Genomic DNA, 25,757 nt, shown 5'->3' with positions numbered 1-25,757 from the left:
TCACAATTAAACCAGACAACAACAAACTATAGATCTCAGTAACAAGCACAATTCATACAACTTTGACTGTGACTATGAAGACTTAGAGTCTACCAGGTTACTGAAGGTCTTTAGAGCTTGAAAAGAAAACAACTGGACTTTAGGTTTGGGGAAATATTTCACCTCTCATTGAAGAGGTTTTTTGACTTCTAAAACAACTGATGAAGAGTCCCAGGTAATAAATTTAACTTAATTACTTAAAAACTCTCTGCCCACGTAATCAAGGTGCAGAGTCCTAGGTAATCTAGTTTAACTGGGACTCCCAGTTCTAAAACAACTGAGGGAAACAATAAAACCATTCTACAAATTCAGGGTAAGGGTCCAGGGCTTCTCATCTAAAGCTAGACTTGATCACCTTGGACTCTTGATAAGTTGTTTTAGAGCTAAACCAGCATTTTAGGCAAAACATCTTCACAAACCTAAAGAAGATCAGTTGCCTTCTCTTCAAGCACTCAAAAACACAATCACTACCACGGGGATAACGTATACGTTAAGTAGTCTATGACAGTTGGAAAAAAATACCAAATGTGGAGTCATGGTCGTAGCATTTCCCTGCCTTAAGTGCCCATTGCAGTCATTAGTCCTGGGTCACAACAGCTATTCAAGTCAGCAATCACCATGGTCCAGTTGTTAATGATTGTGTTCCCCATGCTGACACTAAGTGTTGAGTCAGGTCAAATGGACATTCAGAGGAATTCCATCTTGGAAATTCCAACGCTCCTGTTCCCTCAGGTTCACATCATGGAGAGTGCAAGGGAAAAAAGCTGGAACAATGCGATCTGGAATCTGGGAGGGAGTTTGTCACTGCTTTTTCACAGCTCCTGAGATATGAGTTAAACATGCGGAATGTTAATCTGTCAATGTGTGGTCATGGTGCGTTTTTGTAAGTGATTGTGATTTGAATCACGAGGCCCTGTGGCTGTGGCTGGGCCCTCTCTGCCTATCAGGAGCGATTAGAGGTAACTCTTTCTGACACCCTGATGGCCATGAGAGACATCCCTTGCCCGCCAACAAAGCCGCATGTCACACACGGCCATCTTGTTTTCTCCCAACAGGCCTCTGGAATGTAGTTCATCCCCTTGGTCTCCTCAATAAGACCATTCTACAAATTCAGGGTGAGGGTCTATTGAATCTTAACCCTCCAGGCCAATGGATGCAAAGTAGCGCTCAGCATGTGAAACTATGTAGAACGAATGCATTTTAGCACCCTTTATTTGGCCTTCAATAGACTGTCTTCATTGACGTGGGCACTCTAAAGCCCGTCTCAGTAAACGTGTCTCCAAAATGAAAAGGTGAAACAGCAGGGAAGACATATGTGATCATCAGCTGAAGCTCCAGAAATCTGAACAATACAACTGGAAGCACAGGACTGTTTAAAGACGGACAAAAACATCGTACAAAACTGTTTGAATGAAACGTATCTGAGATCCCAAAGCCAGAGTGTACCAGTCATAACCTTCTCTGGTAGCTCATTTGAAGTAAGTGAAAAATGCATTTTTTAATCCCAGTATGCAGGGATAAATCCATGCCATGTTGGAAAAACATTTGCACCACAGCTCTGGTTTGTGGCTGGCTATTGTACGGGGAGTGGTATTTCACTTATGAAGTGATTCCGTTACAGCTGTCCCCTCAACCATCCCCCCTTCTGCATGCACTCACTTACTCCCATTCAACCACACACACACACACACACACACACACACACACACACACACACGCACACACACACACACACACACACACACACACACACAGAGGCAGAACTATTTAAACACAGTTCTCCATAAAGAACTTTGGGAAGGTTTCTTTTGAATTATAAAAGGTTACAGATTGTAGGCTAAAATGTGAGAAGAAATGTAACAATTTCAAGCTCTAACCAAACTAATTCCAATAGTAACATTTCAATTTTTTTGGATTACTTTTCTTACCAGTATTTTAAATTGGTCAATAACACAGAAATGTCCCGTGAAGGCTGTAGATGTTTCGTATGAAGCCTTCAGGTGTTGACAGCATTTTCACCATAAACAATTTTTACACTGCAAGTAATGCTAGAGTCTGTCATTTTTCACCCCTCATTTTAGAAGGAAAATGTTATTTAATTTCCAGCAATAAAACGGACTTCTTGTCCAATGAAATGGCCACCCATCTACATCCAGTCACAGACATGGCAAAATGGTTTTATTTAGAGCAGTGTGCATTGATTTAATATGCAGTTGCAGAATGGCTGCCAGTGAAGTCCTGGCTGACTGTTGTGGCCTTTGCCATCTTGGTGTTCATGTAAAGGTTAAATTAACAGACAACACTGCACGTTCATTCAGTAGCAACGTCATGCTTTTGTTAAACCCGCCATAATGTCCTACAGCACACCCTGCTTTATCATCTATTTAACTCTAACTATACACTCTGTGGATCACAGGGTTGTTTTCCCATAGACTCCTATATCGTACATCTTATTTCTGAAACCATGGGAGATCCCTGCTTTTGGCCATTAGGATGAATACAAGTATCACACAATCACTGTTGATTTCAGGAAACAACAACATAGTCCAGATTCACAACACACAAGAAAAGGTTATTTTAGACGCAACATATGCCAAGATGCGCATCTGCAGTGAGATCCAGCAAAACTGCCACGTAAAACACAATCTAGTCCGGCTTCCTAGATCCTGTGGAATGACATATTTTAACTAATATCAGCTGAATAATATATTTCACTTAGCTGGGTTCACTTAGCTGGCTATGTGGGAGGAAACTAATCTTGAAAAGATTATTATATTTACTTTTTTTGGCAAAGCTTTGAAATGGTATGGGAGGTAGTTGTGGCTTCTGTGGTCAGATGTTTATTGTTTATGCTTTGTATTTATCCCTAATTAATGCTGTGTTGATGAGCCCTGTCACAGACACCAGTGAACAACAGCATGGTCTCACGCAATGTGCGGATGATTTACTCCCCACATACAAGGCCTTGGAGGGCAGCAAAACGCTGCCTCCAGCTTGTCTCTTTGAGTCAGAGCAGGAAGACAGATGCTCTAGAAAAACGCACAGAAAAAACGAAGACTTCCCGCAACTTCTCAACTGCTCATCTCTTTTTTGGAAGCTCTACTTGTTTTCAGCATGTGCATCAGAGCAACCAGCAGTTCAAAGACTTGTTATTCAGAATCACAAATTGTTGCACGTTTTCCACATATGAAGGTTTGGGACGCACATGGAGACCAGTAACAGAGGTCACTGCAAGGTCTTTATGACCCCTTTCCATGTGGCTACTCCATCCAACAAATCTCTGTCATTATATTATTGTGTTCAAATGATTTGCTCACTGACAAATGATGTGAGACTAATTTAAAAATAATGTGACTTGTCTTTCCTAAGAAATGGAACTGCTATCCAGTTGAAAATATGCTGTGTGAAACTAAAAGTGACTGACACTGATATTTATTATGTATCACAGCCTCCCTTATTTATCATAACTAACTTTTTTTGAAGTACAATGCACAGAAACTGTAACTTTCGGTTCAGTGCTCTAAACCAGGTGCATCATAGTAGTTTTAGTTCATAAGCCACATAAATCCCACCGCATCATGTTGTGGGGCAACATCAAATTGGGATGTTTTACTGTCCTGCTCTAAACTCTTGATGCATCCTTAAGCAAATGGTGGTGTCAGAAATAGAATATGGTCAAGAATTAACTAAAGATGTGAATTCATTTCCACAACCTAGCCACAGGATTCCACGAGTCAGTGTACGACTAGTGCCCGTCCCAAGTGGATAAATGGGGAGGGTTGTGTCAAGAAGAACATCTGGCATAAAATCTTAGTCAAATTCAGCATCTGGATCCTAAAAAAACTGAGATTTCCACATTGGATTGGTTGGGATAACAAAAAGCACCCCCAGTGCTGATGGCCAACAGGATGCCAGAGGAACTCTTACTGATGGCTAAAGACAAGGGAAAAGGCATGTTAGGAGGCAGCACAAGAGAAGAAAAGGCCAGAGTGTGGAGGTGAAGGTAGGAACTTTAGATACGCCTGCCAGAAGAAGGTGGCACTAACAAAAAGACAGGAGGATGAGCTGGAGGTGGCAGAGCTGAAGATGTTGTGAGATGTTAAGTGACCAGAAAGGACAGGATCAGAAATGAGTAAAGCATGGGGACAGTTAAGATTCAGTGATTTGGGGACAAAGTTCAAGAGAGAACTTTGTCTCAAGGCTGAGATGAATGGACATGTGTCAATGTGAATGTTTTTGAGTTTTGTTTAAAAAAAAAAAACCTAAATAGCACAGTGATAAGAAAGTTTAGTTAGTGCAGACAGTTTAAAAATTATAAAAATCAACCAACACAGTGAAAAGAATGCCTTGTTTCTCTGACAGCTTTTTCATCAACATCATCCATAAATTCACACACGTGCAACAGACATAATAAGGGCTGCAGATCCTTTGGCAAATTTGACTTCACCAGTTTTAGATACCTTTTGTGTTTGATTAGAATCAGATTATGTGTCAGCATGACCAGCTTTGCATTTTGCACCACAAATGTCAGAGAGAGCAATGATTCCCATATGGAAAAGATATATATAAATCTTATAAAGTTTGTATCTGTCTTGTGTGAAACTTGTATGAAAAGCATACAAGAGTGAAAACAGAAATAAGATCCCTTGAAAAATTATATAAATTAAACTTGTATGTTTTGGATACTTACTAAAACAATATAATGAAAGTAATGAGAAAGTGGCCACTTTCATGAGTAAATCGTATAAGCCTTATATGATTCAGTATATGAAGTAGGCAGTGTTGGGAAGGTTACTTTTAAAATGTATTCCATTACAGAATACAGAATACATGCCCCAAAATGTATTCTGTAACGTATTCCGTTACGTTACTCAATGACAGTAACGTATTCGGAATACTTTGGATTACTTAATATATTATCATGCTTTTTACAACAACGTGAATGTACTATTGCTGTATGATTTATTACTATTACTGAAGGTCCGCGACTCCGAACTGTAGTAAAGGGACCTCTGACTAATACGGCGGGGTCGCTGTCGGCTCGTAGCCGAAAAATAGCTTTACTTTGTTGTGTGGGTCAACTTTTCTTGTGAGAGACAGAGAGGCGTTGAAAGGCTGCTCCAACGGAACTTATTGTTTTCGGAGGAAAACACGAACACGGTGTACAGTCGAGTCTTAATAGCTTACTTACAACTGGGCTCGTCAGGCACTCTTCTTGGCTGCAGTGGTTATTATTATATTTACATGTTTCCAGCTCCCGTTTTTCCTCGATGACAACTCGTACCTTTCCACTCCCCTTTTTCTCCCTCCTCGCGCTCACAGACCCATAACGTGTATGGCAGTCCATTCTCCCTGCAACACGAACTACACTGCCCATGAGGCTACATTCTTTAGAGCTATGCTTGTAGCATTCTGCCTGTTAGCTTAGCACAACAACAACAACAACAACAACGAAAAGGCGCTCTCTCACCCAGGAAACACACAGTCGCAGAGAGAGAGAGAGAGCGTCGCCCTGTAACCATGGCAACCGTAACGCTGCCGCCTGGAACAACAGAACGTAGCTGTCAAACAAAACCCAAACAGTCCTGACCCGCGACAAAATGAAACAGGAAAGTACCGCAGTGTAATCCATTTATTTCAACAAAGTAACTGTATTCTGAATACCACCTTTTTAAACGGTAACTGTAACGGAATACAGTTACTCATATTTTGTATTTTAAATACGTAACGGCGGTACATGTATTCCGTTACTCCCCAACACTGGAAGTAGGCCACATCTTATGCAAGTTTTTTATAAGTTTTTTCTATTTCTTTTCCATATGGGTTGAGTCAAGTGTAACCACACCTGACACTGCTTTTGGCTTTCCACGTGTGTGTTGTTCTTCAACACATCACAGGAGTGACATCAGATTTTCTCACTCTTGTGCATATGTACTCTGATTTACTGTGAGTTGGTACTTGGTGGTTCTGATGTAATTCAGTACCCTAAAAAGTACTATGTTCGATAACCAACTCATAAAAAAAACATAATGCAACATGAAACATAAAAAGCAAAGAAATATATGTTTTGCACACCAATGCAATTAAAAAATAAAGCTGACAAAATTAATTGAGAATACATTCCTCAGCTAGAGTGACAGTCACATGTGCAAAATAGTCAGATTTCTATTAAGCAATGAATTCACATATTGCATTGTTCTAACAGTTGAATGACAGTATTAACTCTACTTATACCGAAACAATTTGAAGTTTCTGCAGTGCAGTTTAGAGAAAATGTAATCATATTTATTTTCTCTAGATTTTTTTGGAATTAGATCTGTTCTGTCCAGTTATGGTAAATATGTTAAAGACGTGTGCGGTTTGCTAAGTCAAGCATGGGAGGCTCTTTACCGGACTCGCCCTAAATATACTTTGAAGCATTTAACATGTTATGCTCCTCTACCCTATAGAGGAAAACACTGCTATACTTGACTGTTGCCTGGACTAAGGATCTCCCCAAGGGACAGAGTGGACTGCTCCCTTAACCCGTCCTATCAGCGGGGCTCCACCAACATGTATAATCCGCAATGCGAAGCTGCCTTTTACTGCATGCTGCTGTTATACCACTGAAGCCTGACAGTGCCAAGGCCTGTGGTGACTTGGGCGTTGCAGGCCTTGCAGTTTGTTTTTATCTTGTTCATGGGCACTAAAGTCATATTTCACCACCTGAGGACAGGAGTACTTGGTTCCAAGATTCATTTATCCGTGTAGCTCACTGTAATTCATGCACAGTGTGTCACAGTTATGATAAGCAGAAAACTGAATGTGCCATAAATCTGACAGTATTAACTCTACTTATACCGAAACAATTTGAAGTTTCTGCAGTGCAGTTTAGAGAAAATGTAATCATATTTATTTTCCCAACTCCCAACTCTTGAGCGATTGTGGCTCAAGAGTTGGGAGTTCGCCTTGTAATCGGAAGGTTGCCGGTTCGAGCCCCGGCTTGGACAGTCTCGGTCGTTGTGTCCTTGGGCAAGACACTTCACCCGTTGCCTACTGGTGGTGGTCAGAGGGCCCGGTGGCGCCAGTGTCCGGCAGCCTCGCCTCTGTCAGTGCGCCCCAGGGTGGCTGTGGCTACAATGCAGCTTGCCATCACCAGTGTGTGAATGTGTGCGTGAATGGGTGGATGACTGGATATGTAAAAGCGCTTTGGGGTCCTTAGGGACTAGTAAAGCGCTATATAAATACAGGCCATTTACCATTTACCATATAAATCTACCTAATTATGCCATTTTCGATCAGTCCTATACATTAAATGAAGCCTACATCTCAACAAAGAAAGGAAATAGATGAAAGACCAAATACAAAGAACAAAATCTCATCATCTCGTCAAGACAGCTCAAGACAGCTGGCAGAGCACAATACTGAGACTCCACAAAATAGTCTGTCATCTATTTGTAATCTGTTAACACATTTGAGCGTCTAACAGAATATTTGTGGATTTATTTCCACACATAAAGTGCACTTTGAGGAGGGATTGGAAGTCCTCAGGGCCATGTTAAAAGACTGGGCCTATATTGACATGTGGTGAGATACAGAACCTGGAAACCAATCAGGTTTACTCAGACTAGGCCAGACCAAACCAGTCCAAAGTAGTGTGATCCAATTGAGAATGAAGAAAAAACAATCATTAGTTCAAGTCGCCAGTCCAAATATAATGCTTGAAAGAAAAGTGTTAGTCAAAAGGAACTTTCTTCCCTGCGCAAAAATACTGCTTTTTTCGGCATGCTCACTGAAAAGTATTATCATAATGACATTAAGTAATAAAGCCTGCTAGTTGCAGTATGTTGACAAGACAATAAATCTGTTTTTATTTGCAAAAGGAGAAAAGTGCAGCTTTCATCAGTTCTTCCACAGTGCCCAAGGCAGGTTCCTTCTCTGTGGTGTGGCCAGCACCCATCTAGCCACACAGGAAGCATCTTCTACTGCTTCCACTCTTTTCTCTCTCTCCTCATTTCCCTTCTTTTACGTGCAGTCTCCTCCTCACTTGCCCATGGTGGAAACTATTAATAGGGCAGGGTTCCATGGAGCAGTGTGGCTAGGTTATCATTCACACAGCTTTCCTTTGCTCTCTCTCTCTCTTGCTCTCTTTTACTCTTAGCACAGTAATCCTCAGCACACAACCCAATATAGCGGGGGGAGACTCATTGCCCTCTGTTTTTAGACCTCCACAGCCACAGGATAACGATTTTTCCTGATACACGCGTGGTGAAAATGCGTAAGACTTGACCTTTTTTTCTTGAGCCTTGGTGTGTCACAGACAGGGGTGACATGGGAAGGAAAATGTGATGGCCAACCAACTGTAAAACAGTTTTGCAGTGTCAACCGAGGAGAAATGTAAAGACCCAAAGGAATCCTTTGTAAACAGACAACTTAAAGTTTGCAGGACAGACAACATTTTAAGACGTATGTTTGCTCCTAGAAAGAGATATGTTTAAGATTGTCTTGTGACTGTTATTTAATTGGTGACATACAGTACAGATAGACAAGAAGTGTAAGGAAAGAAAACAGGAGAGAGTTTTGCTGATAAAGACCCAAACAGGGGATCAGTTGCTAAGAGCATTTTTATCTATGTAGTATGTACCCGGATCACATGTCCACTGGTACATTTGTTTGTTTTTTGTGTAAAAATTTGGACATTTGAAGCAACTTTTTTGTGCTTGGCTTTAAGCTAATACCCCAAATACAGATCTGTACTTCAACTATAGCCAAGAAACAAATGTAGGAACAGTGTTGTGAGAAAGTCTTTACTTCCTTCCAGATTTCTTACAAAGAATTCATTTATTCTTGAATTTGTTTCTTACCAACTTAATTCTTGATATAAGACAAAAATAACGAGTAAATACAAAATACAGTTTTTCAGTGATGATTTAATTTATTAAGGGAAAAAAGTTATCCAAACCTACCTGGTCCTATGGTAAAAAAGTAATTCCACCTTAAACCTGATAATTGTGCCACCCTTCACATCACAGTGGAGGAATTTTAGTCCACCCTCCTTTGCAGAATTGTCTTAATTCTGCCACATTGGGGGTTTTTCAAGCATAAATGACCTATTTAAGCTAAAGCGGGACGTTTTATTCCATAGATTTAAGTCCAGATGTTGAGGCAACGCCAGAACCTTTTTGTTTTTATTTGTTTGCTAAGCCATCCAGATATGGACTTCCTGGTGTGTTTTAGATAAATGTCTTGCTGCATAACCCCATTGTACATGAGTTCCATTGCACAAACCGATGGACAGATATTCCATCACGCTACCACCACCATGGTTGACTGGGTGGTAAATCTTCCAAACTAAAATCTTCCAAAAGATTCAGCTTTTCTCTCATCAGTCGACATAATATTTTCCCAAGATGTTTATAGGCAAATGTGAGACGAGCCTTTGTGTTCTTTTTGGTCAGCAGCGGGTTTTTTTCCTTGGAACGCTCCCATGGATGCCATTTTTTCCCAGGCTCTATCTTATTGTTGAATCATTAACTGAGGCAAGCGAGGCCTGCAGTTCTTAAGAAGTTGCTCGAGGTTCTTTTGTCATTGACGGGTTCTTGGAGTCATTTTCCACTTGTGGATAGTGGTTCTCGCCATGGTTCGCTGGAGTTCCAAAGCTTTAGAAACAACTTTGTAACCCTTTCCAGGCTGATAGATGTCAATGACTTTGTTTCTTAGCTGTTTCTTTAGATTGCGGTATGATGTCTTGCTATTTGAAGTCTTTTAGCCGACTTCACCTTGTCAGACAGGCTCTATTTAACTATTTTCTTGATTTTCTTGAACTTGGGAAATACAAGTCATCATTTGCATTTACTTGTGTTATCTTTGTGAGTTTGTTTGATGATCAGAAATGTTTAAGTGTGACAAATATGCTAAACAACAACAACAACTAAAAAATAACGAAGGGCCCACATATTTTTTCAGGCCACTGTAAATTTTCCTCGATCAACCGTTGTATCACAGGATTGTATGCATATTGTGAATATGCAAAAAAAGAGTACAAGTGCATCATGATGTATTCATCTCTGTATTTCCATTCCTCCTATGCATCTTGAAATTCAGTTTTCCAGATTGTAATGTACCTTCTAAAAATTATGCACTCTTGTGCAGTCTTTCCTCTCACTTTTAATCTCTCAGCCAGCCTCATCATCCTCCTTTCCTCCTCCTCCTTTTCCCTGGGCCGCTGAAAAGCTGTCATTGATGAGAACACTGTGAGGGAGTGAGAGGTGGTCGGGCCCCACGGGCTCGTGTAGCAGCTCCAGTGAAAGACTCCCATTTAAGCACACACACCTGTTAACAAACACCAACAATGGCCTGTATGGCTGCCAGTTCAGTGAGCTCTATACCCTGACCCCTCTCCCACCTCTCAACCCCCTGGCGGATATTAAAAAACCTCTATTTACCCATGCTGGCAAACAGTGCAAAGGCCCCAGAGAGGCTGGCCTGCTCAGGGTGTCCTCAATCCACTATTGTCCGATGGAGAACTAGCCGGCTGGATGGGAAGGAATGCTGAGGTAAAACTGAACTGGATTGGAGTTCTGTTAAATTGTTTAATCTGTTTAATTTTTGTTTAACTTTTGAGCATTGCATACAGCCCCTGTGTTTGTCCCTTGTTATTTTTGAGGGTGAAATGGACTTCATGTCACTTTTACTGCTTCAATGTGGAAGGGGTTCAAACTGTGCTATAGCTCGCAAGCTATGGCTGATCACACCTTGAATAAAGCATTATTGTATGTCTAAATTTTTAGAGTTTCCCAAACTTTTTACCAAACACATGTTTCATTTGCAAATGGAACTTTAAGCGAACAACAAGCAAGAGAGCAAACAACAAATCAAAAGATTAAAAAAACAAATTTGCATCTAGAGTACTTGTGGAATCCACTGAGGTCATCATGGCCCCCTGATTGAGCCAATCATCAGTTAAGTTTATTACAAAGTAACAAATAGTTAACCCCAACATCAATAATATCCCCGTTTGGCCCCATGAACTTGCAAAAGTGAAAGGCATTCATTTTACAATTTACAGTTAAACAGTTGAAAATTGTTTATCAATTATAGACAGACAATTTCCTGTTCTTCAGGAATTTTTTCAAGGTGAAGTTTTGGAGTAAGCCATTATTGAGACCAAACGTTTTTGCAGGGTGAACATCCTCCGGCATAAAGCCAGCAGGAACCAGCCACCCCTGATTGTTGCCATTCTTAAGATGGGGCCGCTCTCCAGTTCAGCTCTGACCACTCCTTTTGTGTTTGCTGGGAGGGTGAGGGGGGACAATCAACCCTATGTGACAGATAATAGCCTCACTGGCCTGCTCACCCTTCACTCCCCACTACTGCTCTATCCTCCCATAAAATTCCACACTATAATTGCGTTCCCTGGAAGCCAGTAGTAGAAGAGGAGGAAAAACTTAGAGGAAGAAAAAGAAAGATTTCTATAGTGAGGAGCCTGTATTCATCCAGGGCCTATGCACAGCAAACAACAAACTGCGAACCACAGTCTAGAAAGAAAGAGCCATAATAGTCAAAAGCAGTGAAGGACTGGCCCACCGGTCTCCAATTCAGTAGGCCCTGGCTTCTTTAATAACTGAGTGAGTTCACAATTAAACCCTGCTTGCTGGTAATGCAAGTCTTCTTAGAGTTTCAATTGGCATTGGTGGGAGACAGGGCTACTGTTGTGTCCTGGGATTAAAGCAGGCAAGGGGAATCAAAAGCCATTTTACAATACAGTAATCAGCATGTTTTCCCTCTGAAAGGCCCTCTGCTCCCCCATTTAGAAAACACAGAGCATTACCTCTTTTCTGCTCTATACAAAACCCATTCAGCCACATGCTTTATTATATGCATTAATCCTATGTGTTGTTGGGGTTCTGGGGCTCTATGAAACAGGGGGGTGAAGGTGAAGAAGTGTCCATTCCACACAGATCGGTAAGAAAAAAAAAAATCCATGAACTGACCAAGAAACAGACCTGAGTTATATCCCTTGTATCTTGTTTGAAAAATGTTGAAGGCTGCTATGATATAATAAATCTAGATTTGTTTTATTCCTTTTTAACGAAAGATAAAATTCATGATCTCACTATTCATTTACACATTTACAAGACATTCTTTTCACATACTATTTGCAAAAAAGGGAAAAAATTCTTTAGGTACCAAGCAATACTTTACTTTTTCACTATTTATGCGAATTAGTGGGCAAAAGTAGCAATAATAATAATGCACACATCAGAACGTATAAGATAAAACAAAGACGAAATAGAAATATATGCTGAATAAAAGAGATGGAAGATAAAACCAGTGAGTAATAAACACTAAGTAAAAAACAAAAACAAAACAGGAATAGCACCAGATCTGAATGCTTTTAGCAAACTTCTTAGGATTTATATTTTTCTTAAATTGAAATGCCAAAAATTTAAAATTCAAAGTTGTTATAGCTAGTAGAACTGTAACCTCGTGCTTGTGTATACATTTTACAAATACAGTGCCAGAATTAATTAGTCTTACATAGAGATGGCACGATACCGCTTTTTTATGTCCGATACCGATACCGATATCATAAATTTGGATATCTGCAGATACCGATATGAATCCGATATAATGTTTTTTAATCAACAAAACTGTTTTTTAAAAATATCTTGCTGCATTTTGTATAAGTTCATACTCAAGTTTAAAACAACAACTACACTAAAGCTATTCTGTTATACCTGTATGCAAAAAAAAAAAAATTTCATAGTTCAGCAACACTGATCAATCTAATAAACTTAAACCTACTCCATCCTCCCTATTCTGGTATTTTAAAGAGTACTTAGCGTAAATATTAAGCAACCTAACTAATAGGGTTCCAACTCCCAGCAACAACAAAAATAAATAAATAAAAAATAGGGAACCACCCCTCACGCTCCACCTCATGATGCTTAATCGACGTAATCAACCTTAATTTGATGCAGTGTAAAAAAAAAAAAAAGCACAGAAATCAATTATTTTTCAAGAAATATTAAATAGATTCAACATCTTTCTTCAACAAAATTGCAGACTGCACAGATGGTACCTTCCCAAAGGAAAAAGTACTATAGCTTACTAGGGTATATATATATTAGACTTAATAGTTACTATATACAGTAATGGACTTCTATTCATTTTACATCAAATTAAAACTTTGGGTGTCAGATAATTATTTATTAAAAGCTAGACATTTTAAATGAGAGTAAGAAAGAAAAGTGTGTCTTTGTGCCCCTTTTCCCTGTTCATGCCCTATCGGCCCCCCTGGCTAAACTTTGCTAGATCCGCCCCTGCACTGTTACCAGCGTCAGCTACGTAAAAAAAAGATCATCGAGTAGAAAGTAATATTAAATAAATCCTAACAACAGCTTATCAAGCTTAAACGTGCTGCTGTTGTTCAGCCGCTGGTTTCCTCTTTCTGGTGCAAAGTGGGCCAAAAGCAAACTAGAGACACGGACTCGCGACAGAAAAGCCGATCAGCTGATCATTAAGCAGTTTCATGATTGAAGTAGCAGCAAGAAGAGGCAGTCGCTTGTTAAGCTTAACGCAGGAATGCTTTACAAACATTCAGAGATGGACTTACACACTTGCTTTACTTCTCTCGGGATAACTTTGTCGGAGATGAAATGCCGGGTTGCTAGCGAAGCTCCAAATGCTATCCAGACCACCGACAGGTCCCGCATGCCACAGCCGCTCTATCACGTGATGCATACTGCTCCGAGTGCTAACGTTCTGAGGTGAGTTACGGTGTGTTGCAAGTTTTGTGAGGTGCTTTCGTGATATTTAATGGATCGGATTACATTTTTTATTTTTCTCCGATATCCGATCCAGTAATTTAGGTCAGTATCGGACCGATACCGATACGTAATATCGGATCGGTCCATCTCTAGTCTTACAGCCTTTTCTATAAGAACATCCGTGAAAAAGCTCTTAAGGCCACAGAAAATACCTGCAGAGAGTCAAATACCAGAACAGATAAGGATGACTGAACAATATAAAATGTTTTGACATACCAACCTGAGAACTTCTTGAATTCTCTATGAGAAAGCTTACAATATGATTCCACTCACATGGATACTAGAATATTAAGTAATATACAGGCCCATTGGTGTACTTGTAAGGTTCATCAAGAACTTGATGCTACTATAGAAAACAACTCCAAGACCAGTGCACAAGTTACCACCAAGCATAGCAAGATGATAAAATGTTCCTTTTGCTGTTAACCCTCACCAGATAGGGGTTTCAGGATCTCATTTGTAGTGGTGTGGTCAAATGTTGGCAAAGGAATTTGATCTGTACTGAAGTGTTTTAACTTAAGGCCACATGGGGCAGCTACAACTACCTTGGGATCCTACAGGCCACTGGGGACCATGATGAGAGTGCAAGGAGATTGACCACGGCCAAATGGCTCCAGAATAAGAAAAGAGGCACTTACACGCAGAGTGATAGAAATACGATGCAAGCCACTATCCAGTAAACATACCAGTCATCAGATACCCAGATGGAAGGAAACCTGACCAAATAAAGAAACCGATCCCACTGATGTCAAAACCGGCAACCTCCTTGTAATGCAAGGGGTGTTTCCATCCAAAGTCTAGCACAATGAGACTCTAGAAGCAACAAAAGGCGATAGTGCAAAGATTTGTGAGTGTCAGAGCCACAATACAGAATGAAATGAGGAGCTAGCCTCATTTCATTCATTGTGATGAAATGCTATGAGATCATGTCCTGATCATAACAGGACAAGAACAGGTCTCAAGCACCAGATCCACAGAGGCAGGAGTCTACAATACTGGTCCTAAGTTTCAAGCTGTGACAAGGCACCACTGAGATAGTCCAGCACACAATAACAGGATATAAGACGCAAACTACACCATTCATGGAGAGGCATAACCAAATAGTACACAAAAACAGAAACATTAGCAGCTGAAAGAATAAAACTAAGAAAGGAACAATACATTGAATCACTCAATCAGAATCGACTGAATGGAACTGAAATATATGGAAAAACACTTTAATCACTGTGTTCTCACACCATTACTTTCTACCAGAAATGTTATTTCAGCAAATATCTCCCTAAGAGACTGGTGAATTTCTTTTTTCCAAGAATATTGAACAAGATTATTCTTAAGCAATAGACATAAGCCAACAATGGCATGCAACAACTTTACACTTGAAGAAAAAATTAATGATGTCATCAAAGGTTTTATAATATGGTCTATTTTAATTGTGTCTGATAACAATCTATTACAAAAGATTCAAGATTGAAGAGCTTTATTGTCAATACAACAGCATACACAGTATACAGCGTACCGAAATGCTGTTTCACCCCAAGCCCCCTATGGTGGATTTATAAGTATATAAAAATATATCTCCAAGAGATATAAAACTAGGAATTACAAATAAATAAACAAATGCTAAATTTGGGTAAAATTAAGGGATAAAAGAGTACTAATTACTAACTATACAATACTATACAAGGGCAAGATCCACGCATTACCATGTGAAGAGGAAATATTCCATGTTGCTGACCTTCCACTTCTTGATCCATAACAAGCTAACCAACCAATTGAGTTTATCCTGAATCATCCACAGTTGTCCATGTAATTGATCTCTCTGAAAAAAAAACCTGCTCCATGTCATGGACTTTTGACTCCTGTGTGAAGAAACACAACTGCTGACTTTTACTATGGGGTACCTATGAATGTACACTGAGGTTTGAAAAACCCTGAAGCTAAGATCTATAATCTGCAGATCTAAGCATTGAATGAATAATCACAGAAACTAAAAAGCTAAAAAGGATTGGGTAGTGAATGAAAAGCTTCCTATCTGTTGCAATTCATAAAAACGGAATCCTTTAAGCACAGTGATCCAGTTTTCAGAATAATTGACTTTGAATGAACTTAGTGATGTGCCGTCTTGGTGAGTGCTTTGTGATCAAGACTCTGGGCATGTTTTGTTGGATCAGAAACACAATCAAGCTTTAAAGAATACAATGCTCTCAAATTGCGAATGAGAATATCTCATGATTCAGACATTTTCATTCATGGTTAATTTAAGGTTTCTTTACAACATCTGCTTGTGGAATCTGTGTATAATTGTGTGCAGTTGCTTCTGCTCTGGTTCAAAATTATGTTATGTTTGAAAAGCACTTAGCAGAGCATTAAATCACTAGAACTGTTTGCACTGACACTAAGCCTAATGGAAATATTGACATTATACTACTAATTTTTAAATGCTCATCTGTGCTGCTGGAGGCCAGTATTGGTATGCTGAATCACACATCCACCACATGTCAGTATGTTATCTTCTGTATCTTAAAACATGCCTTTGCAGAAAAACAAAATGTAGCACAGTAAAGTACTGATCCATCTGATGCATGGGTAGAATGGCCCAAGACCAACTTTTATCAATTTAAAGAAATCTCCCACATTCCCAACCAGCACCCAACCCCCAATTGCTTTTTGTGCAAGCCTGTTGCAATAACCTTACTCATGACCTCTGTGTTTAAATCAGAAAAGGGAAACTAAATAAAAAGGAGATCCTCTTGAAGTGCTTTTATGCAACAGGAAGGATGATAATATGGTACTTTGTCTCCAGGCTTGTTCTGTGTTGGGCAAAACATATACTGCGACAGAGTGTCATTTCACAAACATCTTGTATGTCTGTTTTCTCTGTCTTGGGTTGTGTCATTCATAAGGAACTTAGTGGCAGATTGTTGAGGAAGGAGGGAGGGTTTAAGGGCATATGCTCTTAGAAGGAGAGAGAGAGGGATGGAGAGAGATGGGATAGAAGAGAGTGAAAAGGCCAAGAAAGTGGGAGGGATAGATGAAATACAGAAGAGTAGAGGGGAAGATCTTCAGTGAGTTTGGCAGCTTTCCACAGAAACCATTAAGCATGAAGTGCATGTCTATGTTCGTGTATGCGCATGTGTGTTTTTGTGCACTGTGCACCAGGTAACCACTCAGTCCACCTGGCTGGAAGAACCACACACTGGAAAGTAGTAGTTGAGTTTTGTAAGTCTTCTTCCTTGGGCAAAGTTTGTTCTGTACTGTATACCTAAGGAAATGTCAGCACTGACATCCACCAGCTTTTAACAGTGACACAACAGCTCTGATGACACAACTGGGTCTGTCACAGATATATTCTTAGTGTATTCATATTCTTACATAAAAGCACTAAAGAAATGGCTTTGATGAACCTTATTATTATGAGAAAGAATGTGTAATACCAACATTTATATGTTACTGGTTTGATGCATTGTGAGACATTTAAAATTCATACACTGCTAAAAAAAAAAAAAAAAAAAATTAAAGGAACACTTTGGAAACACATAAAATCTCAATGGGAAAAAATCATTTAAGATATGTGCCACATTTTTGGTGTAAATAAAAATAATGAATCTGAATTCAAATAAAGTCAGTTTTACTCACATTTCATTGCAGCATTTTCAGAAAAACACTGTGATGAAACGTATTCCCCACTGCGTAATTCATTATCGCACATTAAAATGTATTAAGAAATGATTAGACAAAAGAGGGGTTTTCAGGGAATACTCTTAATTCTCAGTTCCATATGTCAGAAGAAGACATAGAGTGTGATTAAAGTTTCATTGTCTATCTACTAAGCAATAGTCATAATGGACAAAAAATATGATAACAAGATCCTTGATGACAAATTTGTCTTTGAGAAACAAATCCAGAAGAACTGTTTTTGGACCGCCTTAAAAACAAACTAATGAAATGAGTTAAAGTAGCGGTTAGTGTGCTGCTGTTCAAGTGTAGACGTGTCATGAATGCTGATACAGTCCTCAGCCAAGGCACTGGAGAAACTAAGGACTGTGATTAATATTCCATGGCCGCACTTGTTAGCATGCATCATCTGGTCCTTGCTCATTCTCTTACAAATAGACACACGGACTCACGCCCAGACCCATGCTATCCTCCCACTCTCCTGCATGGCCTCAAGTGCTGAAGGGAGATTAGATTCTAGGAGAGGCAATGCTCCCCATTACTCTCTTGTTTGGTGGCCCAAAAGCAAAATGAAAAATAGCCCTGTGGTCCTAATCCTGAAGACACTCAACACACTCTTATAGTCCTCCCAGCGTGCACTTCATTTGGCTTCCAGTGCTGCCATGGTGACTGGTGGCTATAAAACCATTAGTGAAATTGCTATAAAAGCAGCATGAATGCACAAATCACAAATACAGCGCATGCAATTTATAACCACTTCTAGACAAACATTTGGTTTTCATTTGAGCTTCATTTATGTTTTGCCGTGATTACAATGATAACTCTTCTTTTAACATGTGCTGTCAGGATGAAAACATATGAGTTTAGTGCAAGAAAAACACCGTGAGGTTAGCTGAAAATCCCCTCGATATGGGTTCCCAAAGACTAGTGGTGCTAGAAGCCTGGCTCACTGCCAAGAAACCATTACTAATCCCTCAGGACTGTTAGAGTAAGGAGTGCTCGTGTGCGTGTGTGTTACACGAGTGCGACTATCATCTAGCATATAGCATGTAGCGAGCGAGTGTGTGAGAGTGTGTCTCCCGGTTCCTTCCAATTCCTCATGACCACGTTCCCTTCTAAAAAAAGGTCAACATCTAGATAAACTTAGTAACACATGGTAGGAGCTGAACTAAACTGTTCCTAAGCGTTGACAGTATTTCCATACAGATAACAATGTGTGAGTATGCGTGCATGCGTGTGTCTGTGTGTGGACTTGGGTTGAAGGTTTTAAAACCATGATTTAAAGCAACAATCAGAGTACAATTCCATATAAAAGCTCATTTAAACATGAGTAACTAATCAAAATTGTTTATCCACCGTTAATATCATTTACGAGTTCCTTTACAGCCTCTGGCACTTTTACTGTATAGCAAGCGCAAAATATGCCGTGACAGCTAATGTGCGAATAAATATATATCTTTCAGTCTCTTTTTCCTTACCGCCCCCGTGACAGCCATAAAATGTGTTTTTGAAAACATGATTGTGTTTACCAATTAAATGCTGGCTGCAGGCCCTTGAACTTTGTCCTGCAACTAAACAAACCCGAGCTAACCATGTGTTGCTATGAATAAATGCACATCGGGCCGCGACAAACCTTTCCCATGCATGTCTGCATGACAGCCTCCAATAGCCTCACAGCGAACCACAGTAAGATGAATGAACACCCACACACGTATACACAGACATAGCACAGCACAGAGGAAAATGGAGTGCCAACATCAACCTGGTGGTATATAGTCAAGTTCAAAGGTCAGCGCCGGACTGTCTTGTGGTTCAGTTTGGCATGCTGGCACTAATTCACAACATGCTCGGTTGTTATAGCTGAAAGGTTCACTGGTCTTTAAAGAAGTGCATAAGACCATTTTAGACTGTAGTACAGATTGCACATTAAGATCATCTGTCCCTAATTAGCTAACATGTTTTGATCATTCTCCAGTAAAATTAAGAGCAGGTGGTTAGATTGTCTTTTGTTGTTTCATTTCCTGAAATTCAACCATTAGCTATCTTTTTTTCCCCCTGAAATAAAATTTGCCTACCCAGAAAGCAAAATATATTTTTTGTTGTTTGCCAAGAGCATAACATTTGCTTATTTGCTAATCATGTGTTCAAAACAAAATCCAGAATACATGCTGACCTCACAGGCTCGACCGCAGGCACGACAAACACATTAATTCACCCGGCGTCATAAAATGCACCTCACAAGAAGCCAAGGCAAAGACAAACACGAATAAAATAGCGTGCAAATCTTTCTTTCCTCCCCTATTTTGGGGAAGGGCAGCCCAGTGTTCTGTGAATGAACCCTGTCTGCCAGTCAAAAAATTTAAGAGCAAAATTACAAGGACACCTCCTGCATCTGTCTGGCCAATGCTGCTAAGCGTCCACATATTTAGCCTTAACTGAACTAGCTGTACTGAAATTCTCCATTGGCTTCAGATCACTTTGCAGGGGAAATGTCTCCTAATTCACTTATTTATTACCACATTTCCACTGAGCCAAAATTGTTTTACACACTCACACTTATAACACACAGTTACCCCAAAACCTACTATCTTTTTTAACCATGATGAAAATATACTTAAAATATACTTATATGTCTAAAACCTGTTAGATCTCCCTATTTTTCACAGGGTCTGAATATTCCAGTCACAATGAAGAATTATTAAACAAAGATGCATATCAAAGAGATCTGTGTGGCCATACTCATTAATGTCTAAGATCTTAAAATGATCTATGAGTTGAAAATGTTAAACAAGTTGTAATAGATACGGGAAGCAGGAGATTAACTGCAGTCAGAGAGGTATATTTACTATCAGTAATACAGACAATTTTTTTTATCCTTCTTGCTACTAAACATGGGTAAAACTCTGGGCAAAGTCTCTTTTGAGCAAAACTATTTTATAATTTTCATGTGTAGCCTGTAAGGACAAATATCCCTCCTTGGCTGTCTATATAGGGTTGTTTGGATTTTAACCATTATTACATCTTTAGAAAGAGGTGTATTTCTAATGTCTGTGAAGCTCATCGTAGTCTAAGGAGCTTGGAAAGAAAAGCATCTGGACTTCCTTAAGTAGCTTGAAGACGTTTCACCTCTCATCCGAGAAGCTTCTTCAGTTCTAGGGTCAAATAATGGTGGAGAGTCCCAGATTTAAGCTCTGTGGGAGTAACCCACCGAGAGGGACAATGGACCCCCTGATGATCCTCTACCCAATCACATGAGCCAAGGTGTAAAAATGGGTGTAGGTCACAATCAGCCAAGGTTTCGGGTGTGTTCATTGTGAAACCTGGCCCCACCCTATCATGTGATTTCCTGAGGTCAGATGGCCCAGGATGTGAGTGGGCATTAAGGCATCTGGGAAGGGATCGCAAAACTGGATTATAGATGGCAGACAGTTGGTGTCATAAACGACCGCCTCTGTTCAAAGATGGTCGCTCACAGTGGACGTAAATGGCTTCTTTTACTCCTCTTTCAAACCATCTGTCCTCTCTGTCCAAAATATGTACATTGGCATCCTCGAAAGAGTGACCTTTGTCCTTTACATGCAGATGGGCCGCTGAGTCTTGTCCCCTGGAGGTGGCTCTTCTATGTCGTGCCATGCGCTTGTGAAGTGGCTGTTTGGTCTCTCCGATGTAGAGGTCTGGGCATTCCTTGCTGCAATGTACCGCATACACCACATTTTTAAGTTTGTGTTTAGGAGTTTTGTCTTTGGGATGAACCAGTTTCTGTCTGAGTGTGTTGCTGGGTCTGAAGTATACTGGGATGTTGTGCTTGGAGAAGACTCTCCTGAGTTTTTCTGATACACCGGCTACATGGGGGATGACAATGTTGTTGCGTTTGTCGTTCTTATCCTTCCTAGTTGGTGTCTTTTCTTCTTTTCTGTGCATTTCTAATCAGATGCAGTTATGATAATCAAAAGGTTAATGAGCCAAAAGATAGTGCAGGTTATTTACCAATCGGACAGTTAGTGGTTCCATCCCCAGCCACTGCAGCCTATTTGTAAGTATCCTTGGACAGGATACCCTGATTTGCTGTGTCTGTGCAAACATTAGGCATGGAAAAAAGTGCTTGTCTGTGTAATTCAGTGAATGAGGCTTGTACTACAAATCATTCTGAGTGCTCAGTTAGTGTAGAAAAGAGCTATATAAGTACCAGTCCATTTACCATTTTTAATGATAAGTGTAAGTTGAGGCAGTCTCTGTAAGACTCACTATCAGTCTCACAGATCAACAAATCGATACATCCATTTTCTTCCACTTATCGATGGCTGGGTTGCAAGGGAGGCAGGTAAGCAGAAAGGTACAGTCCTCCACCTACACTCAGAAAAATAAAGGTGCCAACTGGAACCAAAAGTGGTTCTTTAGACTGATGCCATAGAAGAACCTTTTTTGGTGCCACAAAGAACCTTTCAAACAATGGTTCTTTGAAGAACCATTTCTTTCAGTGGTTCATTGAAGAACCTTTAAAGGTGCCCCAAAGAACCATCAAGAAATGGTTCTTTGGGGCACCTTTAATGGTTTTTCAAAGAACCTTTTTAAAAATGGTTCTTTAAAGAACCATTTTTAAAAAGGTCCTTCAAATGGTTCTTTAAAAGAACCATTTGAAGGACCTTTTTTGAGTGGTTCTTTAAAAAAACCATTTTAAAGAACCTTTTTTGAGTGGTTCTTTAAAAAAACCATTTTAAATCTTTCAAAATAAAATGCATCATAAATTGAATTTGAGTAGGGCAAAATAAATACTAGCACAGCATAGACATATATTAATGGTTTATTGTCATTTTGTAGTTACCAAAAGACAAAAAGGCATTTTAACCCTCAGCACAACATCACTACTAATACATGTCACATATTAGTGTTTTAAACAGTAATAATTAAATATATTTGCTATACTATAAATAAATATATATAAATACTATAGCTACAGATAACACAACAAATAATACATGTATTGTTTAATTAATAAAACATCAGAAAGTGATAAAACACATTAGAAATAGCAATAGCTTCATAACAGACCAATAAATCAACACATTTTCATCAGCAGATGTTTGCATGTTCAGTAAAAATATTTCAACAAGTTTATGATTAAAATGATCAATGAACTTTAGCATTACGCTATGTAATGTACATTTCATGTTGTACTCATGGTCCTTTGTTAGTTCAGTTTAGGATAATGTCTCTGACGTATGTATCATATCAAATATATGTCATATCAAAACAAGCCCACACCTGCAGTTGTTTCAGTTTTTCACTGGTGTTTCCTGTCAGCTGGTCAACCTCACTCAGGCAGACATCCATATCAGCCAACCAAACGACAAGTTCCTCCCTTTGTGCTTCAAACCCCTCCCACTCTGAGACAAGGAGCTGAAAGAGAGAGAAAAGAGTCAATTATAAAGAAGAGAGAGAAGTGAAACCCTCCTCAGAAGGTCTGACTCGCATACCTGCAGTTGACCTGTGATGGACTCCTGTTTGGCGTTCACGTCATCCCTCGTTGTTGCCAACAGCCGAGTCTGCAGGGTGCCCTGGAAGAGCTGAGTTAATGTTCGACTCGTCCTGGTCAGGCTCTCCAGCTGGATGAGCCGAGGTCTCGCCTCTCACCGCTGCCTCTGAACACAGAAACACAAATTTCATCTGAAGCAGGAGGTGCAGATTTTTTGTGCTATTCTTTTCTAAATCCAGGCTAGATCACGTGGAGGTATTTGGAAAACTTTTTTGGCCAGCGGACAACTGTTGTCTTGCAGAAAGTCAAATCAAACATATGCGATACACAATTAATTCACAAGAACACATTATAAAAAATAAGTCCAGTTCTTGCCTGATTTCAAGTGAAATCTGCATCAAAACAGGGTGACAGAAGTAAAACGAGTGCACAAAGCCTCACTTTGTAAAAGCCTGCTATTACAGTTCTCCTCTATGCAGACGACTTTCCTGTTTTCAAGGCACAACTTGGATCTGCTGTACGAATCTTATGAATACACACTAAATGAAACAATAGTGTGCATGACTCCAGATTCTGATCCCTCATCCTAATATGGTCCCAACATAGCAACAGCAATAAAGCAAATGTTGAGGCTTCAAAATACAAAGTCCATAAACCAATGGCTGATGTGGGTTTTATCATAAGGGTGACAAATATACAGATTTCAGTCTGTCTTAGAGATTTGATGTTCATTTACCTGCAGATGCACTATACATACCTGCTCCATGGTTTTTCACAACATTTTGCACATCACTATTTAATACAGGAAGTAGGTGAACTAAAACAAGTCATCTTTCTTTGTGAGAGGACCATATTAATGAAACAAACCTCATCATAGGGAGCCCTAAAGATGCTCCTGCTGCTTCTCTTCCTCCTCATCCTAAGCTTCCTTCTCCTTGTCCTCGCCTTCCATCCAATTGTAATTCAACCTAATTGTGTTTCTCCCCCTCCTCTTCCTCATTTTGTTGGAGCTGTGAACACAATTAATGTGAATCTGGATTAATTTGTGCAAACAAGAAAAATCTACAGCTTTTTGGTCAGAGGTGCTCTTGTGATTTAAGCCGGGTAGAGTGGATTTATCTGTTGATGCTACCTGCTTCAGCTCTGGCTGCTGAGTGATATTTACACCCTGGCTGGATTACAAACTTTAACCATGTGCTGAACTTTGGCCCAGCGTTGATACCTCTTGTTAGTATAACGACCTCTTCTTAGCTTGTATGTATGATGGTGGATAAATGAAATATAAAAAAAAATTAACTATATTACAAAAGAACATCTATCTTGGAAACATCAAATGACCGGAGCATAACTTGTCAACTAGTCCGAAACTAAGTTATGCAGGAACAGTCAAAGACACCTTCTCATGTCACATTTCTATTCATTTCTATATAATTTGATTAGACAATAAAGAGTTATCTAATCGAATTATTCATTCAAAACTCTTATGCATAGCTGCATTTTATACAGCTCATACAGAATTCAAAGTACAGGTTCATGTGAGTATTTAATGTACGGCTCAGATCTACAGAATTTCAGAGTTTCTAGAGCAGACAGAGCTCACGCCACAACAGGCTTCAGGCGCCATTTTAGTGACTTTAACAATATATTAAATTTTAATTTCGGTCTAGCTGACATTAGGTTATGTACGCAGCACGCAATTGAACCACATATTTTAGAAGCCAAAGGTTCAAATTAGCTGGGAGCAGCTTCACTTAATTATAACAGTGGTTTTGTTAGGAAAACAGTTGGATACTAAATTGCGCTGACCTCAACGGCTAACGTATCTAGCTAATCGCTACTGTTAGCACAACATTAACAGCAAGCTACAATGACGAGTAACAAAAACAAAACAGTAATAAGGTTTCAATGAAAATGTTTTACCTTTTCCAACAGTCCCAGAATCCACAGCTTCAAAGTCCAGCAGGTACTGAAGACTGTTATCCGTTTCGCTGTCACCGTCCGTGAGGTTTTTTTTCCCGAAAGGTCAAGGCCCGCCGCTCGCACACTCTGTCTGCGCATGCGCATCCCAACGACGGACCCCTCCGTCCGCTCCCGGGAGGTTATAGTATGACGTGTTCTGACGTCACTCTCTCTCTCCCTGTCATTTATTTGGCTCGAAACACATATTAACAAATTGCTCAGTGATGAACAACTACTCAGATCATTTACCTAAGCAGTGCGCTTTGTCAAAACGAAGTGTGTGTTCATTACACTGACATTCTGTTCTGCAATTGTTATTTACTTGTATTTTATAATTTGACTTTACATACTGCTGGGTGGTTTGTAAAGTTTACAATAACTAGTATTATCATTATGCTATATTTTCAAAAATATATAATAATCTCAAAAGCAATGCCTTGGAGTAGAAAATAGTAATGCTTTATTAAAATTTAAAACTAAAGTACAGTATTTGAATGTGTGTATTGTGTCTATTGTTAGCAAATATTTCTAACTTTTATTTGAATATTCAGCTTCCTACCATCTTCTCTTAAAGGGTAATTGCCAGGTATCCCGCCCTCCCCCTTCGCACACACATGCACACAAAGAAAACACACAGTATAATTCACAGCCTCATTATAGTGAATAAATATTTATGCCATTTACACCATCAAACTTAGATTGCTAAGGATGAAGAACCTTTTGTTCTTTAAAGAACCATTTGTAATAGCTGAAGAACCATCCACAAAATAAAAAGGTTCTTTGACGTATGATGGTTCTTT

General features: G+C 39.5%; 2 long non-coding RNA genes across 2 annotated transcripts in view; both read right to left on the bottom strand.

Moving 5' to 3' along the window:
* Nucleotides 1–25,757, bottom strand: part of LOC309711934 — a 185,005-nt gene that overhangs the window by 115,809 nt on the left and 43,439 nt on the right. The gene's annotated exons all lie outside the window — the stretch shown is intronic.
* Nucleotides 22,313–25,296, bottom strand: LOC309711721. The gene is made up of 4 exons (XR_014278078.1): nucleotides 24,919–25,296; nucleotides 23,866–24,008; nucleotides 23,000–23,164; nucleotides 22,313–22,922 (listed from the first exon to the last, which is right to left on the bottom strand). It is a non-coding gene; the product is annotated as an uncharacterized lncRNA (long non-coding RNA).

This window comes from Aulonocara stuartgranti, assembly GCF_965226115.1.
Source record: "Aulonocara stuartgranti genome assembly, chromosome: 7".
Taxonomy (NCBI): Eukaryota; Metazoa; Chordata; class Actinopteri; order Cichliformes; family Cichlidae; genus Aulonocara; species Aulonocara stuartgranti.
Note: the sequence above shows the minus strand (reverse complement) of the source record. Positions and strands in the feature narration are given on the sequence as shown.